This window comes from Coturnix japonica, chromosome Z (assembly GCF_054131305.1).
Source record: "Coturnix japonica strain WE chromosome Z, WE-NBRP24, whole genome shotgun sequence".
In the NCBI taxonomy this organism is placed as follows: Eukaryota; Metazoa; Chordata; class Aves; order Galliformes; family Phasianidae; genus Coturnix; species Coturnix japonica.
The window spans coordinates 66993471-67012681 of record NC_140702.1 but is presented as its reverse complement, the minus strand read 5'-3'; the positions used below and the strand labels follow the sequence as shown (position 1 = coordinate 67012681).

Genomic DNA, 19211 nt, shown 5'->3' with positions numbered 1-19211 from the left:
CATGAGCAAGGTCCTCCTGTGCTTACTTGTGTCTTGAGCTGGATGTCATTCTTCTGGCTTGGTAAAGCTGTCCTAGCAGATCAAGGGAATGGAGAGCTCCAGCAAGTGCTGGGAGCTTTACATGGGCTTCAGAGGTGTGCAGTATTTCAGACTTTATTATCCCTTATTAATGAAAGATCGGTGTGAGCAGCAGGAGCTGGAATTGAGGGGACATCAGACCCCTTGTGTATCTGTTGCAGTCACTGCAGCATTGGTGCGTGGGGCTCAGCTCTGCCTCTGTTTCACCCAGACCTATCAGAGCTTGGTATCAATTAGTGGCTTAATTTGTTATTAAGAGCATGCTTTCTTTTTTATATTTGCTTATGGAGGGGAGTGGCAAGACGCCCACATGGTCTGCAACACACCACCATCAGCTGCTGTGCAGCTTTTGCCAGCTCTAGGCTACAGCATGGACCTCCCTGCACCTATGCCCCTTCAGCCCCTCCCTCTCTTATCTCCCATCCCTGGGGTCCTGAGTATGGGACCCCTCTCCCCATCACACTGGATTGTCCCTTTGTTTTGGGAGAGCAGCTCTTACAAGATGCTGTTCTTGTAGTGTTCTGTGCCATCCAGATGGGGATCGATCCCCATGCTGCTCTGACTCTGCACCCTGCAGGAACTGGGCACCAGGAGCTGGTACTTGGGTATCATGAGTTAGCAACACAACACAGGGTTCTTATGCCAGGAAAATTTCTTCATTGCTGTGATGATCATGATCATAATGCTCTATATGTTCCTCTCATTCTTCTAAGCAAGCCTTTTTATACTCTTAAGACATGTATGCTGTACATTTCCACTAGCAATCCACTGCCTAGAAAGCAAGCAAATTCCATAACAAGTCTTCATAATCAGCAGAGTTCATCTTATGCCTAGGTACAAGACATCCCTGTTTGTTCAGACCTTCTGTCTCCTTTCCAGAGCCTCAATATCAGCCAGTCAGTATTTGATGATGCCCAGCTGACCTCTCCATCTCCCATACCTGGGGTCACTTGTCTTTGGAGATCTCCCATTGCCATGGGCTGTGAAGCTATACCTAAGTTTCAAGCAGAGAACAATGAAGTGATTTGTTTGTATCCCTTTTTGGTCCATGGGGTCAACTCTTCCAGTACTGATCTTGTGCTTGTTGCTGCCTGGAGCATTCTGAAGTTTAGGGATAGGTTTTGATATGGAGGTTGGTTGGAAAACAGGAAATAGACCTGGCAGGATTGCTGCTGCCTGGGACATTCCTGCCTTTGCATCTAGGAGTACTAGCTGATCACCTGGGGCAAACCTTGCTCTGTTTGCTCTGTGGCAACTGAAGTCCTGCTGGCATAAGGAAGAAGTTGAAGAAGTTTTTTACAGTCAGGTTGGTGAAGCACCAGAACAGGCTGCCCAGAGAGTAGTGGATGCCCCATCCCTAGAGACACTCAAGGTCAGGCTGGAGTGGCTCTGAGCATCTCAATGGAGCCTTAGGTGTCCCTGCTTGTTGCTGGGGAGTTGGACCAAGTGACCTTTAAGGGTCCCTTCCAACTCAAACAATTCTAAGATACTGTGATTCTGTGACTCCTGCCCTGTGCCTTCCTCCATCCCTTGCATGGGCTGTGTATACGGTTCTTCTCTTCATCATCTTTTCCTGCTTGCTGCTTCCTTTTTGAAAACTGCCAAAATAGTGAATATATTGTGGGTAGGGAAGAAAAAACGCTTCTGCACTTCACCTGGTGGAGGAGACAGAATAGAAACCGTGCAGTGGATGTGAGTGGCTGTGGGAACATAGGGAGAGCAGTAACAGGATGGATGGCAGTGCTGGGCATGTCCTGGGTTGGGTGGGACATGATGTGTGAGGGACAGCCAGTCTGATGTCACTCCATCCACACCTTCTGGTGTGTGTGAGCAATGCAGCTGAGCTCAAGTTGCTTTTTTTTTTTTTTTTTTGGTTCTCTTCCTATTTCAAGGCTTTTTAATGCTCAGCTGTCTTAATCAAGTGTTCCCATAGCATTTGAGTCTCTTTCTGTGTGTGGAATGATTTGTCTGAGATGCTTGGCATTTGTTTGAAGTGCAGTGAGTCTCATGTCTGGAAAGGTCTGCAGTCGGGGCAGGAGCTGAGTTAATTTGCACTGGAAGGCAGGAACGCTCTGCTTTGCATGTTGGTTTCTCCTTGCAGAAATCCCATTTGAGGTATTTGCTCTTTTCTATTATTGAAGCTATGTTAAGGGGGATGGCAGCCTCCTGCAAGGCTGGAAGAAGAGGGAGCGAGCCAGAAAGGTGCAAATTAAACCTGCGCTCTGCTGTAAACAAGCACAGCTAATATGGGCCCTTTTCCAGAGTTCTGATGCTCTTTGCATGCAACTGAGGAAGGAGTTCTCCTGGAAACAGCGCTGTAGGGTGCAACACAGGTGCCAGAGCTCAATTTGCAGTTTGATGGTATAAAATGCTTCTGAACATGAAGAAAATGTGCTAAAGGATTTTAAAATCTCTTGAATCCGTTCCAGAAATGGTCAGGACATGGCCTTTTGTTGCAGCTTGCCTAAATGGAGGGATTCTTTGGAGGACTGGATGGGTTAGAGGCCATGGTGCTGCACTGAGGGGCATCTACTTGGTCTGGAGCATCGTGACACTGACTTGGTTCTCCTCTACCCAGTTCAGGGTAGTCATCTCCCATGATCAGGGAGTCATCTCCCATGTCTTCCACTGGCTGCTTTTTTCTGGGGATGCTCCTCTGTCCCCTCACTTGTCCCAGCCCCCACGTGCTCCCTTTTCACACCCTGCAGCACCATTCACTTTGTCAGATGGCACAGAGTGTCAAGGGCTGGCAGATGGTCTTTGGGGTTCGGGGTCGTCATGCGGTGGCGATGGGTCATTGGTGGTGGTCAAGGAATGGCCGAAGGGCATTAGAGTTAGACATAATCCGTTGAGGGTGGTCAAAAGGTGGCCAGAAAGCATTGGAGATGGCCAGAATGCTCTGGGAGTGGTCAAAGGATGGCCAAAGGGCATTGGAAATGGACAAAATCCTTTGGAGTGGTCAGGGGATGTCCAAAAGGGATTGAGGTGGCCAGAATCCTTTGGACGTGATCAGAATCCTTTGGGGGTGATCAAGATTCACGTGGCTTTGGTGGGTGATGACTACAGGCTGGCACTGACATGCAGTCTTTCCTTGGGGTCCTGAAGGAGGGAGATGTGGGGCTGGAGCTGGCTGCGGGCTGCGCAGGGTTAAGCAGACATTGACAGAAAACAGGAAGAGGACAAAAGCAAGTCTGCTGTAATTATGTAGCATTTATTATTAATACGCTGGAATTGCTGGAAGCAGCCTCTGTAATGTGAATACTGATACAGAGGTTCAGAAGACAATTTAGCTCTCATCTGTCTGTTTATTAGCTCCCTCAGCTCTGACAGCAACAAACCAAAGCCTCATTTGCTCCTGCCTTGTTGCACCCGCTCCCTTTCCCCCTAAACTGTTTTCTCTTTCCATGAGAAAACCTGTTCTTTCTTTGTGCTCCTGTGGAGATGTGCAGAGTTATCCCTTATAGCAGGACAGGGCTTCATCCTTGACCTGCACATTCAGGAAGCTGTGAAATAATTAAAGGCCACTGGGGTGCAGAGGGTGAGAAAGTAAGCCAGGAGGTGCAACAAGCTTCCTTTCTCTTGTAGCATACCAGGAGCTGTCACTTCAGCTTTTGCCCAAGTTACTGAGCTTCAGCCCATTGGGTTTTTTCTTGTGTGTGGTGGCTGGGTTTTTTTGCACATATCCCAAGCATATAGGACATCCATCCCCCTTATGTATTATAGAGTGGTTTAAAGATGATTAAGACAATAGCTAATCTAGATGATGAATGATGTAGATTGCTCAGTCTCAGAGCCACCAGGGCTTTTCATGCACATAGATTAGTCAGCTCAGTAGCTAAATATTGGGGCAAACAGTGTAAATCCATGCAGATAAGCCTCACTGGCTTTAATAGGATAGAAGGATTTCAGAATGGGTTTTGACACTGCTCCATGTCTTGTCTTGGTGTCTGTGGCCGCGTTGCTGACACTGCTGCTGCAGGAGGCTGGTTGAAGAAGTAAAGCATGGGGTGGCTGTTCGCTGGGTGAGATAACGTGGGCTGGCAGGGTTTGGGCTGTAGGAAGGGACAGCAGGAGGCTGGTCCCTGTTTGTCCTCCTCCTGTCATCAGGATGTAGCTGGCAGCACCTGGGGAGCGCAGCCCATAGGGAAGAGCTTGTTGCAGCGTGGGGCTGACAGCGGGTTTTCCTTAAGCACTGAAGCGTAAGGGTTTAAATCTTTTATTTATGTCTGGTTGAGTCTGTCAGAGTTGTGTCAAATATTTCTGACAAGCAAAAACGCCATTTGCTTCAGTTTAATGAAAAATGATTTTTTTTTTTTCCTTTCTTTTATTTTCTCTTCTCCCCCCTCTCTCCCCCCCCACCCTGCTGGGAACTAAAAGAATTATAGTTTCAATTGCAAACCCAAAAAGCTCCTCGGGAAGAGAAAAATAATAAATCCACGAAGAGCCTTCAGAAAGTTGTGAGAGTTGGGTTTTACAAGACTCTCTTGGTTGGTGTTTTGAATCTGTGTAAAATGAGAGTCTGGAGAGCATTCAATCATATGATATCTCCTTTTATGAAGCTTTCTGGGCATATTATTCTAATGATGTTTAATGGCAGTGATTTCTTCATCTTAACTGAGTCTGTCTTTTCCCAGTCCCGTGTCATTTTTAATTCGTTGCTTTTAGGAGAAGTAAGAGAGCACGAGACTGGCTCGGGTGTCCTGTCTCTGCTATAGAATCACACAGTCACTAAGGTTGTAGTCACTGTAGGAGAGATGGGGACAGACTCTTCAGTGGGGTCTGTGGTGACAGGACAAGGGAAAAATAGCTTCAAACTAAAAGAGGGGTGATATAAATTGGGTATGAGGAAGAGGTTTTTTTACAGTCAAGGTGGTACTGGCACAGGTTACCCAGAGAGGTCATGGATGCTCCATCTCTGGAGACACACCAGGTCAGGCTGGAGGGGCTCTGAGCAGCTGGTGGAGCTGTGGGTGTCCCTGTTCATTGCAGGGGAGTTGGGCCACGTGTCCTTTGAGGGTCCCATCCAACTCAAACAATTTTGTGATTCTGTGATTCTATTTTGTGGGCTGCTGGTACAGCTTCTAGCAGATCTGGGTTTAAATTCAGCCTGGGTCATGGCTGGCTCTGAAGGTGTGGGTGCAGTGGTTGGTAGTAAGTTGCACCCAGGGCTTTCAACAGGCTGGCCTGAAACACAGGATACTACAGACATAGGTTACAAGATAGGAAGAAGGAAAAAAGGTCATTTTTTTCCTCCTGAGAGAAGAACAAATCAGGTTTTGCCTGTGCTATCGGGACACATTATTTGTAATGGAGCTTCATGCTCAGCATGGGAGACCCCTTCTTGGGCTAGGAGGACAGCACAGTGGGACAAGCCCACAACCCTGCTTGTGCCCCGCTGCTGATCCTGAGCTAGGATCAGGCTCTGTCACATCCCGATCCCCTGTCACCTCTGTGGCCTCTCCTTATGTCCCCTGGGAGCTGTCAGGAGGCTGCCTGCGCCGTGCGGTAACACAGGTCTCGGGGATGCAATCAAGGTCAGATGTCTGCTCAGAAATAAGATTGGCGATGATGCCACCGGTGCTGACAAATGGCCTGTCACTGCTCTGTGACTCACAGCAGCGGAGAGGGCAGCTGTGGAAGAAACCCATGAGGTCACTCGTAGCCTCGCTCCCCCCTGGGAGCTGTGTGCAGCCATCACCAGGGGAGTGCAGGGCTGGGCAGGGCTCTTCCTACAGCCTTCCCTCTGTGTGCCTGTATGTGGGTTTAGGCACATGGCACAGGTCTGGTTTAGCTCCTGCACTCACCCAGGGAGCTTGGTCCTGTAGTGCAGCTGGTGTCCACTCTGCAGCCCCTGCTGGGATCTTGGTTCCTGGATGGGACACCCCTCAGAACAGCAGCACTGTGAGCAAGGTGAGGGCTGATACAATACTTGTGCTTTCAGCCTATTGCAATGCTACTGCAGTGTACAAATGTGGTGCTGCCAAGAACTGAGGGCCCTGCAGAGCTAGCCTGGCACTGGGATGCTCCAGCCTGGACCATACTCTGTACTGGAGCATTGGGAGGGGTCAGCTCAGCCTGCCTTTCTTCTCTCACGTTGAGACTTTCTATGCTCTTAAAAAGAACTTTGTTCTCAGTTGCAAAAGGCTCCGTGTGCATCACAGCCAAAGCAACCAGCACCAGATGCATGCTGCTGGAGATGCTGTGCCCACCACTAAACCATGGGGGCAGTTTGCATTTTTGGGGACAGTATGGGGGTTATGGGTTTTGTGAGGAGCTGGTGACCTAAACTCTCTGAATAATTTGGAGGAATATCCGAGTTCCAGTAATCTATTGAAATCTATTATTCTGCATCTACATGCTTCGTCATCTTAGCCAGCTACTGGGGAGTAATGGCACAGTTGGGAAGGGTGGGATGGGGTTTCTGCACCACCTCTCTGAGCTGGGTGCAGGTGGTACCTATGCACCACTGCTTGGAGCTGGCATCCTTCTTCCTACAAGTACACCTGTCCTAAAAACCTGAACCCTTCCATGAAATGCAAATGCATGGACCCTCCTGCCTTAAGAATCCATCATGGGCTTCTTGTCTCCGTCTTGATTGCTTCCATTGAGGTCAACTTTTTTTAATAACTTCTGGACTTCAGCAGGGAAAACTCATTCCTGCAGGAAATAATATAATTAAGTTTGCCTGACACTTGTGACTATAAGACCCTGTCTTCAGTTGCTTGAAACTGTGCCAGTCTTTAACCTTGTGGACTGAAACTTCGCATGTCTCTGCCTCCAGCTGAACTTTTCTGGAAACTTTTAGCAAAAGAAGGGTTTTAAGCTGCTGTCAGTACAAGCTTTGGGGGGAAGAAAAGGGCATTACTTTATCTGCAGCTTAAAAAATATGTGCTTCCAGTAAGGCTGAAGAAACTCTTGTACCTTTGCATTGTGAGACCAGGGCAGACTGCTGTCAGGAATGCATAAAGTGTCTGTGCAGAGATGTTGCTTGCATCTCTGCTCCCAGCAGGACCTGCAGTGCTTTGAGCATGAGGGACAGCCAAGTCCATGGCTCGACTGATGCAAGCCTGTCTGTGCTGTGATCAGAGTTGTCTCCTGTTTTCTGGGCAGCTCAGCTCACTGATACTCACTTCCTGAAGGTTGCCCTGAGTTAGAGCCTTCAGCTGCACACCTGCTCTGCACACACCTGCTGATCCCCTCCAGAACCTGAGCTGGTCCTCAGTTTGAGTTTTGAGAAGCAAAGAGGAGAAGGTGAGGCTCTGGGGTCTGTACCAGAGGTGGCTTGTCCCAACAGAACAGGGCTTGGGGATATCCTGGAGACACCTAATGTCAGGCTGAGGGGACTTTGGGCACCAGATTGGCATCCCTGTCTGTGAAGGAGACTTGGACCTTTGAAGGTCCCTTTCAGCTCAGATGGTTCTGTGATCCTGAGCCCATCCTCATGGTGTGAGCAGGTCCTAAGGACACCCTTCATCCTGGTTGCAACAGAGCATCCTCGCAGCTAGCTTTGCACTGCCTTCCTCTGCTCTGCTCCATCCGCAGCTTAAAAAAAACCCACCCAAACAACAAAATAAAAGCATCATTGGCATTGCAGAGCAAAGGAGCTCAGTGAGAGGAGGAGCCCTCCCCTCCTCATACACCCTGTCAGCCTGGGGTGCCTGGCGGGGCGGCTGGTGAGTGATGGGGCGTTGTGTGTGTTGGGCTCGGGGCAGCCACGGATAAATTTCCTGGTGGCTGACACCTGACAAGCATGATAAATTGCAGCACGCCACGCGCTGCCGGTGTGACAAACGGTCCGTTGCCCTCCTTTTAAGCTCTGGGAAAACTTTTTAATTATTTCCCAGCGCTTTGCAAATGAGTGTTTCTCAATCAGGCGCTCTGAGAAGTTTATTTTTATTTCTTTTTTTTTTTTTTGGGGGGGGGGGGTGGGTGCCTTCTTTGTTTGAGTTTTGGATGGGGGTGGGCAGGGGCTGCAGTTTGGGTTTGTGCAGTGTTTGGATGGGGTCCTGCAGAGGGTTGGGATGGAGCTCGTCAGCTCGGGTGCTAATTAAAGCACATCGTGTTCCAGGCTTGCAGTCGCCCGTGGGAAAACATCTCCTCAAGAGTGGCGCTGAGGCTTCTCCTCTTGCCAGTGGAGTTTGGCTCCTTCTATTTTTCATATTTAATAATGCAGAACCATCGTACTTTTTTATTTTTTATTTTTTTTTTACTTTTTCTTATTATTTTAATCTTCACAAAGCGCTTAAAAAGGAGGGAGGGAACCAAAGAAGCTCAGCCACAAGAGCTAGATAATGAGTGCAGATCTTGGCTGATAATTTGTTTGTCTAACACAAGAAGTGTATTTGCTGCTGTAACCAATGGCACCAAATGCCCCAGACTCCATCTCCCTGGGCAGCACATCACACAGCATCTCTTGCACATTTGTAGTCCTGGGAACCTGTGCCACAAAGCTGTGTGTGCTTCTTTCCTTCCCTTGATGCACAGTGTAACTGTGTGTAAGGCCCTGCAGGATTAGGGCTTACGCACCAGGAGACACACGGGCAAGTGCCTGGATGCTGGGCTGACATTTTGGTCCTGCTACACTGTTTTGGATTGCGACTGTTGCTGTCTTGAAAGATGATTAGAGATGCCCCAAGCTGCTGTATTTTTCCCCCTCTCCTGTTTCGTGTGTCTAAATCAAAATAATTAAGCAGATGCATGCTTTGGGGCTGGACTGGGATGCTCCTGCAGGAGGGCTGTGCATCTGTACAAGCTTTGTGTCACCCCTGGCTGCCAGGGCTGGGAAACAGATGCCCCCTCCCTTGTTGATTGCCTATGCTTGGAGCAAACACAGCGCTGCACCTGATAACCTGACAAACTGTCTCTTCTGCTTTGTAGAAGAAACTCCCAGATCCGAGCGACGGGGTTCAGCCGATCGTGAGAAACCAGAAGAATCTCAGAGACTTTGATGATAAATTGGGGACGCCCCCAGGACTCAGGACCGGAGGAGAGGTGAGATGTAAACTGAAGTGCTCACTTACCTGCCTTGCCTTCAGTTCACGTGCTCTGAGCATCAGAGCTGGTGTCCTTTCTGTTCACACCTTCCTGTACAGAGGATACAGCATCTCTCTTATGCCCAGCTCTGTCCCGTTGATGCTGTGGGGTTGCGTCCCCTTAGGAAAACACCATGGCTATCAACAGTGGTCCAAAGGTTGTCAGATTTTCTATTCATGCCTTGTATGGGGATGTGATAATCTAGCATCATTCTTTTTAGAGGTCTGGGAGCAGAGAAAGAGTGGTGATGGTACTGCATTGACTGGGGACATGGGCCATGCTGAGACTTGGTAGGGATTGAGAAGGCCAGTGCTTGCTGCTGCTGGGCTTGAAAAATGAAAGTGATGGATTAAATTTTTTAATGGGTCTGTAACTGCCAAGCAAGGGCATCTTAAATGAGAATTGTCACTGTTTGACTAGCACAGCATCCCACTTAGCAAAAATCGTGTGGTTTTAATGGTGCTGATCTTGGAAAAACAATCACTTGCACCAAAGAAGTGAACACCAAGTGTCAGGAATTCTCCCTGCCTGCTTCTACTGTCCTCCTCCTCCATGCAGCCCATTTCCCAGGGATGTTTTGCAGCCTCTTTCACTCTGCATCAGCCAAATCATTGTCCCCTGAGCCCCAAGCAAGGACGGAAATGCTCCCTGCAAGTGCATGCGAGGCTGGATGCAGGCACTGGATGTAGCTGAAGGGGAGAAACCACAGTGGGTGGCACCTGGTGGAGCACATTGGTCTGCAGCAGCAAAACTGCCATCAGCGCTGCCTGGGGGTGGCGTCTGTGGGATGGTGTGGAATAAGGACCCCTTCCCATCCCTCCTCATCCTCCACCCAGCAACAGTTCTCCTTGCGGCTCTGCAAATAGAGAGCAGCACAAGGAGGGTACGTTGCTAATAATACCAATTACTGTTACACGCTGGCTACAAGGTACGCTGGCAGTAATGGGATCCGGGGGGATGAAATGAAAGCGATATAATATGGTGAGATAAATTAGCATTGTAAAATTAGCCATGGGTCTAGTCGGGGATCTGACAAATGTGTTGCAGCTTCGTTACAAGCTCTGAGCTCTGCCGAATTGGATTTAGTGGCCCAGAGCAAAGCAGACGGGAGCAAGGGAAAAGAGAGTTTATTAGGGGTCTCCGTACACACATGCTAATGGTTAACGCTGTTTGTTGCTTCCTTGACTTTGCTGAATGATACGTCCCCTGGCGCCTGCTTGTACGCTGCAGTGCAGGAATAAAAGCCCAACCCTGCTGATGTGCTGCCGGAGCAGCTCAAGCCTGGCAGAGGAATGGGAAGCGGATGGAGGGGTGTGGGTTTGGGGTCAGGTGGGACGTGGGGAAGGTGTTCACGTTTTAGCATGTGTTTCAGGCTGTAGGAAAGGCTGGAGGCTGCGACCCTACACATTTCCCATGGCCCAGGCTGGGCTCTGGGGCAACTCGAGCTGAGCATCCCACTGCTCCCCCTGTTCATCAAGGATACATCACCAACTTTAGGGGTCCAGATGCACATATTATCCTTCCTTCTCTGAAAGGGAAGGCTGTTTGTGCCTCAGGAACGGCTGTGGCCAGATCCACTGGGGCCTGCTGCCTGGAGGCTCGTTAGGCAGCAGCGGAGGCAAACGGTCCCGCTGTGAGCAGCGCATGGATTTGTGAATGCAGACTAATTGCATGTTTAATGGCTGATGCATTACACAGGATCTAGGGAGGGGCAGGCATGATTTAGGTCTGGTTTAATAAGGCACGTCATGTGGCTCATTTAATAATAATAAAAGCAAAGGAGGAAAGCACAGAATGCTTTGTAGAGCACTGTGGTGGAGCTGAAGGGTTTGCAAGGAGGTCCGTGCTAAGGCTTCTACAAGCTGTGCCACCATGGTGCGAGAGGAGTGGTGGGTACATGGCAGACATGTCCATAGGTGGGATGAGTTCCTGCAGACTATGGAGGGCAGGCCATTGCTCTGTGTTGTTCTGGAGATCAGTGCACATATACTTGTTGTGTAATGTACACAATTTGATGCTGCCAGGAGGGTCCCCTGGACAGCAGCATTGGCTGGAGCAATGGTTGCCATAGGACCATCTCAGCAACACCCAAACCTAGGAGCATTCCAAGAAACCCAAATGGGTTTGTGTGCTCAGCACAGGCTGATGGGAACCCAAGGAGCACCAGTCAGTGGGAGATCTGTCTGCTGGTGCAGCTGCCCATGTCTGTGTGTTTGCAGAGCAAGATGCAGCTGTGATGCGTGTACAGAGCATCAGATCCCAACCAGCTCCAGATACAGCCAAAGGGTTCCTGAAAGCAGATCCTTTGGCCCTATCTTCTCTGCTGGAGAAGCAATGCAGGACCACAGAAGAGGGATGGCGAGCCTGTGGTGCGGTGCTTGTAGAAGCATAGATAGAAATACGACTTCTCAGGCTCTTGTGCAACAATGATATATCTTGTTTCTATTGACTTTTTCTCAACCTCTAAAATACTTTGTAGATTGATCTACAAATCTGCAAAAAGCACCTGTTTGGTTTTTTTTTTAGTTTTTTTTTTTTTTAAGTTTTTTTTTTTTTTTTTTTTAAGTCTAAAGCAATTTTCTGCCTGCTCCTTGTGGTTGGCTCCGAACAGACACATGTTCTCTTGTCCTCTTTGAGGCTGGCATGCTGCCACGGTAGTAGGAAGTTTAGTAATACTTGAGCTGGATCGATGCAAGCCCATTATCTGTGCTGCCTGGGACTTGGAAGAGATGGGGAAAAAAAATGCTCTCCCCAAACGCATCAAAGCCCTGCGATAAGGACAGGCGGCGGAGCGCTATTTATAGATGGACAGATGTCTTGCCAGAGCTCTGGTGCTGTCACTTGTTTATGCAGTTTTTGAGCGTTTAGCAGAGCTTATGAGGGTCTGAAGGGAAATCTGTCCTACCTTCTGTCTGAGATGGAGCCCTCCAGGCACAGCCAGTGATGGTGGCTCATTTGCTCGAGGGTTTTGTCCTTGTTCTGAAGGAGGGACCTGCCTTTCAGATGGTGGTTGAGAGGCCCCGTGGTGCTCTGTGACCAAAAATAAGGTGTGACCAGCGATCTCATCTCCTTGCATTGCTGCAGGCCCACATGGACCTTGCAGGTCTATAGTTCAGAGCAGAACGATCACCAGCTCTGTGACAGGTCAGGTGTGGCTGTGAGTCTTCACATATTGAGGGTCTCCATCCTCTGACTCCTGGGATTCTGGCACAAGAAGGTGTTTTTTTCCTACGGGTTTGTTTTTTATTCCTGTATCCAGTGCCATTTTCTTTCTTGTAAAAGTCTTCATCCCTCATCAAGTGGCACAGAGAGCACTTGAATTGGTACAAGCCATTCAGCTTCAGTGTCAGGAGTGGTTCCTAAGCCCGGTTAGGTCTTGCAGTGTATGTCTTCAGTGAGTGCAAGTGCCTGGGCCATTCCTCCATCTGGCCCTCAGGACAGGCAGAAATTTCTCCTTGCATCCAGCGGGAGCTCTTTCTTTCAGCTGCACCACATTGCCTCTCATCCTCTTGCCACACACTGCTGCAGAGAGCCTAGCTCAGTCATTTCCATAACTCCCCCATCCATCTTGGTGACCTCTGCTGGCTTTTCTCTAATTAACAGCTTGTTGCTGGGGCTCCCAAGACCAGCCATGGTTGTGGGCTGGAATTATCCCAGCAAATGCTTCAGTTGCCTGGGGCTGCAGGAAGGAAGGAGGTGCCTGCAGGCAGTTTTAGGGTCCCAAACCTTACTGTATTTTATCACACCCCTCTTGATCAGTTACAGGATGCCTCATTCCTGAGCTGGGGAGTGGGGAGATTCTGCCCCCAGTAATGTGTCCATCTACACAGTCTGCAAGCATCCCTTGCTCTCTTCTCAACTTCAGCCTGTCTCCAGGGTGCCACTTTGCTCTGGCCATATATTCCTCTGACTTGTGGGCAAGCCAGGAAGCAGATACCTTTGTAACAAAACCACATGTGGGCTGTCAGCTGGTGATGACACTTCCTTAAGCTCTCCATCTAGTGAATGTGCATTCCCCGGCATGTTTGTATTCACAGGCATGATACTTAGCTGTGCAGGTGGGCCGTAGATGTACAGAAAGATGTCAGTGCCAGGAGGAGACTTTAATGCAAGCCTTTCTGCTATGCTGTGTGATGGGTGGCAGGTGAGATCCTAATGTGCCAGAGGCCATGGGAGGGGGGTGGCTTCCAGAGTGAGGCACGGGAGATGTGGCTCAGCCAAGAGGCAGCAGGAGTGCTGGGGATGGCTTTTTACTGCTGAGCTACAGCATGACCGCGACAATCATTCAGTAAATGAGGGCTCTAATGGAGCCAAGCAGTGTTTTCCAATTAAAAGAAACAACCATCAGTAATGGGGACAGTACTCCCTCTGAAATACTATGTGCTCACCGGATTGCATCACAGGCGCTGTGGGTCTTGGCTCCAGGAGAACTGCAGTGATGGATGCCCGATGCTCTGCTCCTTAGGGCAGATGTGGGGCACTTCTGGGGTGGGAGCTGCCCTGTGAGCTAAGGCTGCGTGCAAGGCAGGCACATGCTGCATTACCTTGTGTCCTTCCCAATGGGGAAGGGGTGCCAGTGGGGAGCTCCTCTCTTTCTAACAGCAGGATGGTTCCAGGCAGCTGGGATACCACGCTGCTCCAGGGCAATTAGCAGCACACGCTAGGCTTGGTGTTACAGCCTCTAACAAGTTTGGCTCAGCGCTGCCCTTCACTGAGATCACATTGCTGGCTCTTTTTCCTCCCCTTGCCCTAAATCGTAGCGCTTACATAAAAAAGGAGGGGCACACATGTGGGGCCTGCACAATTTATGGATCAGAGATTTATATGCCGCTGGGATGCTGTATTTTTTCCCCACCGTGACACTTTATTGCCACAAATTACCAAACAGGCAAGGTTACACGAGTGACAGCAGGCAGGGCTGTAAAGGACAGGAACAAACGGCAGCGGGAGAAGTACTCAGAGGAGAGGGGGAGGTCGGGCACAAGGCAGAAATAAAGCGAGGCGGGAGGCGAACGTGCGTCAGAAATCTGCCCGTGCTGCAGCGAGCTGTGTGGGTGAGGGCTGGGGAATTGGCGTGCCACCTCGCACACGTGTGCCCATGCTGACAGTGCCGTGCAGATGAGGAGCAGCTGGTGGTAGGGCACATGTCAGGGTTTGCAGGCTGTGAGCCCACCCCAGAGATGTGTAGCGCATCTGCCCGCTGACTTTTTGGGGTGTGAACGACAGGTTTTGAGTTGCGGAGGGATATTTATTCTATATGCTCGGCTGCTTGGTGGTACCTTGAGGTCAAAGCATCCTTAGAAAGTGAGACTTCAACTCCCTTTGAAGCATCCTCCATCCCAAGCAGTGCTCAGTCTGCAGCAGGTGTGGTGGGGGGTCCCTGCTCCTGACTTCTCACCAGCAGTTAGCAAAAACATGATGTGCTACACGATGTGTTACACAAAACAAACACACCTGGCTTCTGCATGGTGGGCAGCAGACCTTGCTTTGACAAACTTCAGTGCAGTTATCCCCTCTGAAGCATCTTCAGCGCTGCAGTCACAGCCCCTCCAGGCAAACCCAGGCAGCACAGGGGCTCCCATGTGGAAGTTTTTTGCAGTCAGCTTTCTCTGCTTGCTTTCTGGCTCTTGGTGTCTGTGCTGCAGGGATGGTTGGGCTGTCTTCTGTTTTGGCTTGGGTGTCTGTCCCAGATGTGGAGACTGAAGGCTACGGGTGCTGATTTTCTATACAAGTGGTGGAGGGAAGGAGGTGCTCGTGGGAGATGCTCTGCTGGAGGAGTGAGTGCTGGGTTTGCTAGCTTTGTGATTGAAGGATGGGGAAGGTCTCAGATGTGCCCCTAGGTGGGCCAGGATGGGCACTTTTGTCTGTCTTAATATGTCTGAGTGGTGCTTGGGGAGAGCAGGTAGTGAGCATCATCCCCTGGCCAGAGAGGTGTCAGTGCTGCTGAGTGTCTGTTGCAGCCTCTCTGCGATGCGCTCCGGTTGAGCAACTCTGTCTGCACCCAGTCGCCCAAGTTAGATCAGCTTAACTTCAAACAAATGTAAGAACTGAAAGGTGTGGGAGCAGTGAGGTATTAAGGCTGCTTTTGAGCTGGGGATGCTACGCAGAGCTGCCGGGAAGCTGTCACTCCATTGTTATTACAAGATGCTACTGGGGGAGCTGAGAGGTGCAGAGACAGGACTGCTTTTAGCATGCAGAGATGTGCTACATGGCCTTGGGATGTGCTGTGGCAGCCTTGCGGGGAGCAAGCACGGGTGCAAAGCAGCAGGCACTTGGCCCTGGTACCACAATGGACAATGGGGCAATTCAATGTGCTCATTCCTTTGCTAGTCAAAAAATAATAATAATGATTTTCCTTGATTCCCATTGCCATAAGCCAGGTATTTAATCTTGCTTGAAGGGAGCATCTCTAACATACACAGGGCATCGCAAACAATGGTAAGCAATCAATAGGCTAAGTCCTGAGGTCTCTTACCCAGACTTTGCCGGGGTAAAGGTTGACAAAGTGCTGAGTAGTTATTCGAGGCTTCAGCCCCATGCTGAGGGCAGGAGAAGTGATTGACAGATTTATTGATGATACATTTCTCTATGAATCCCGTCTGACTGTTGCTCACAAATGCTCATTTGAGCATAAATCCTGCCTGGGCAGCGTAGCAGATAGCTGCTCCTTAAGCAGAGCTGGGTAGAAGAGTTTCAGATGAATCACATATTTGGTGAAAAATAGCTTCAGATTAACAGGAATAGCTTGTGTTTCTGTGTTGTGTTTGGCAAATAGCCTCAGCTGAAGAAAGTGAAAGCCCACTTGTGAAAAAGATCAAGCGCAGGGTTTTGACACGATGTTTAGATCTCATTTCAAATCAGTTTTGGGTTTTCTTCCAAAATCAAAAAGCCAGACAAGCTTCAGAAGATCCCTCTGAAACCCTTTCATTCCTCGCCTTCTGCTTCTGCCGCAGCGTGGGGAAATGTGGCACTGCTCGCGCGGCGCGCTGTCAGCTCTGACTTCATCTGTTTTCTGCTCGCCCCGTGGTGTGAGGGCTGTGTTTGGTGCAGGCTGAGCCATGTTGGGCAGTTCGTACTCCAGAAAAAATAAGCCACCTCCATGCCATGTTCTTCTCTTCTTGCTCTGATGTTTCTTTGTTTTGCACCTGGCTGCAGCTCGCTACCTCTGCCGCAGCACCTGCCTGTGCCTGCGATAGGTGCCGTAGGAAATCGCTCAGACAGATTTGTGCATGTGTGTATGCCTCTCTAAGTATTTCCCATTAATTAATGGAGGCTGGAGTCTGTCGTCTGTAACGAGCTCTCTCTGGCGGGTGATGAATGGCTTGTATGACAAGATGGCAATGAGAGCTGGGTGAGCCGCTGCTGGCGCTGGGCTTGAGAGAACTGCGGTCGGTACCTGGGTCAGAAGAGGGGTGAAAAACAGACAAATTTCTGCATGGGGGAGGAAGGAGGAAGGGACTTGCACCGTGGTGGCCACCCCAGTCCCATTGAGTTGTTTGTGCTCTGCTCCTGACCTCTGCTGTGCTGGGTTTTGCTGCTGCTTCATCCCCAGAGAAGGATCTGTGTGCCCACATTTAGTTTTTGTGCTCCAGCAGCGCCTTTCTGCAAGCTGTGCTCAGGAGCTGGAGTGCATCACAGTGGTGCCAGTACCTGGTGTCTCCAGCATGCCTTACCTGCTGGCAGTGGTCATATCCATGCAAGACAGATGCTTTGGGTTCATTGTTGCAGTGTGGTGTGAGGCTGGTCCTTATGGATATGCTGGCATGAGGAGCTGGGTTTGGTGGATGTGAGTTCCTGGTGCTTGCAGCCTTCTTAGTGGTAGCCAGATACATCCTCTACTGAGCCCAAAGTTTTTAAGTTAGAACACTGTCTTCTGCTGCACACTGATCAAAGGGAAACAGCACTGCCCCTAATATCTGCAGCCTCTAGGGTAGGCATAGTAGGAATAATCCCCGCAGCATCTCTCTGGACCCACCGTGAAAGCTGTGCACTGATGGTCCATTTCTGTTTAAGCTGGTTCTGGCTGCTTGTTGGGGCTGTGGCTGCAGGGATGCTGCTTGGAAGAACAGCGTGGGTGCTGTGTGTATGCTGCATAGTGACCCCATGCCCCATCACTCTGGTGAGGTTGCAGGGGGAGCAGCCTGCCTTTGCTGGGGAACTGAATTATCTGCTTCCCCAAGTGGGGAAAATAATAATAATAATAATAAAAAAAGTGCCTTCCACTAGGTCATGAGCCATTACCTCGAGGGGCCCTTCATCAGCTGATGAATTCTACTTAATAAAATAAATACTGAGAGAAAATGTAATTGGATTTCATTTATTACCCAGTTCCGCCTAGCAGCCCCAGATTATACAAAAGCAATTAGAGAAAGCTCTCCATTAATAGCTATCTTCAAGCCGCCCAATGGGCTCATTCCATCAAACCTTCTGGCTCGTGTAATTTCCTTTCTTGGAGCTGGCTCCTGGCTGGGGGAGGGACGTGGGGTGCCCAGCACTATTGCCAGCAGTCTGTAAACAACAGCAGCCCTGTTTCCATCACCCTCGTGTAAGGCTAGGTCTGCAAAAGGGTCTCCTTATCTGGGGAGGGATGCCAGAGCACCTGGGTGGTTTGGCGGAGGATTGGGCTTGGTTGTGCCTTCTCTGTGCTGGGAGCATCCCATAACTGTGTGGTCAATCAGTCTGGCTTGGAAGCTGGGATGTGTAGCCCTGCAGGGGAATTTGGTGTAATCCCATACCCCTGCAGATACAGCTACTTCTCTCCAGTGCTGATTTTCCCCCTAATGCTGGCAGTTTGCACATCAGCTCCTGTCTGCCAGCCGGTGGGATGCAGGAGAGCATTCCTGCTTCCATGTGTTCTGCTGGGATCAGGAGGACCAAAGACAGCAAGCAGGTTAACCTGTAGCAGATGCTCAGTCCCACATCTTTTCACAAGGCTGGATGAGGAAAAACGGTGACAGTGATTTGGCTTGTGGATGCTGGTTGATATCAGCACTTAGTAGCTGGTGAGTGCTCCAGCCTGGAGTGGAGTAGGAAAGATGTATTTGTTGTGCATGCATCAGCAGCTGGATGCTGCATTGCAGGAGGTGAGGGATGTGCTGGTAGGGCATGAAGCCATGTGTCACGGGGAGAGGTGACAAATGCTTGGCACTGATGTGCATGTTGCTGTGCGGGTACTTTTCCCCACAACAGTGAGTTCATGCCTGCGGTGCTGCGGATGGAGGAGATGAGGCTTGGCTGCTTGTTTTCTTTATTGGCTTGGGGTTGGGGGAGTAGCCCATGACAGCACGGAGTGCTGTCACTGATGCACCCATGGCTTGTCAAATGAAGGATATCTATTCAGGGGAGAAGAGAGTGAGGTGTTGGAGACCACGAGGGAGGGGATGTAGTTGGGACACATCGGTGCAGAGGGAGGGGATAGGTCTTGGCCATTGAGGTGGCTGACAACATGGAAACTCTGTTCTTGGAGGGGGAACATAAGAAGATGAGTCTGTTGAACTGAGAGTAGAACTAGGTATGAGGAGGCAGGAGAGATCTTCCCAATAGGAAATAAGGGAGGTGGGAAGATCAAAGAACAGCTGTTGGTCTGGAAATGTGGGGATGTAGCTGGAAGCGTTGCACAGGGATGGCACACTTCTTACAGCCACTCAGCTGCTTTGCCTCTGCAAACACAGTGATGGCTGAAAGTTGGGGAGCTTTTCTGACTTTATGGGCAGTCATTCCATCCGGCCTGGGAATGACTCTGGACTCGGCCCTGTGATGGCAGGAAAGGCTGTCAAAGAGACAAATCCACCATCCAGAGAAAAAGGGACCTTCTCAGAGCTGTTTTTTCAAGCCATACAAATGCAGTGACCATGCAAAACCTTCCTTTTCATCTCACTGTTTATTTTTTCACAGGGCTTTTATTTATACCCTCTTAACATCCGTGCCGTTAAAGCAGCCTTATTAGGATGCTGCCCTTCACCAAGGAACTCTGCTCTCGAAAAAGAGCATTAAAGATTCAACAAATAGCTGAGAATTGGGATTGATCCTAACCTCCCATAAATGGGAGTACCTTCCCCCATTAATCAGCCTTGGTTTTCACTTACAGGATGATGGCCTCA

At 49.8% G+C, this 19211-nt stretch overlaps 1 protein-coding gene across 6 annotated transcripts in view; it reads left to right on the top strand.

Moving 5' to 3' along the window:
• CNTFR (ciliary neurotrophic factor receptor) overlaps positions 1-19211 on the top strand; it is a 166025-nt gene that overhangs the window by 36498 nt on the left and 110316 nt on the right. For 5 of the 6 annotated variants that reach the window (XM_015848429.3, XM_032441286.2, XM_085529467.1 and 2 more), the window contains exon 2: positions 8956-9069. The exons of the other annotated variant lie outside the window; for it this stretch is intronic. The gene's annotated coding sequence lies outside the window, so the exon portion shown is untranslated. The remainder of the gene's footprint in view (positions 1-8955; positions 9070-19211) is intronic. 6 annotated transcript variants of the gene reach the window in all.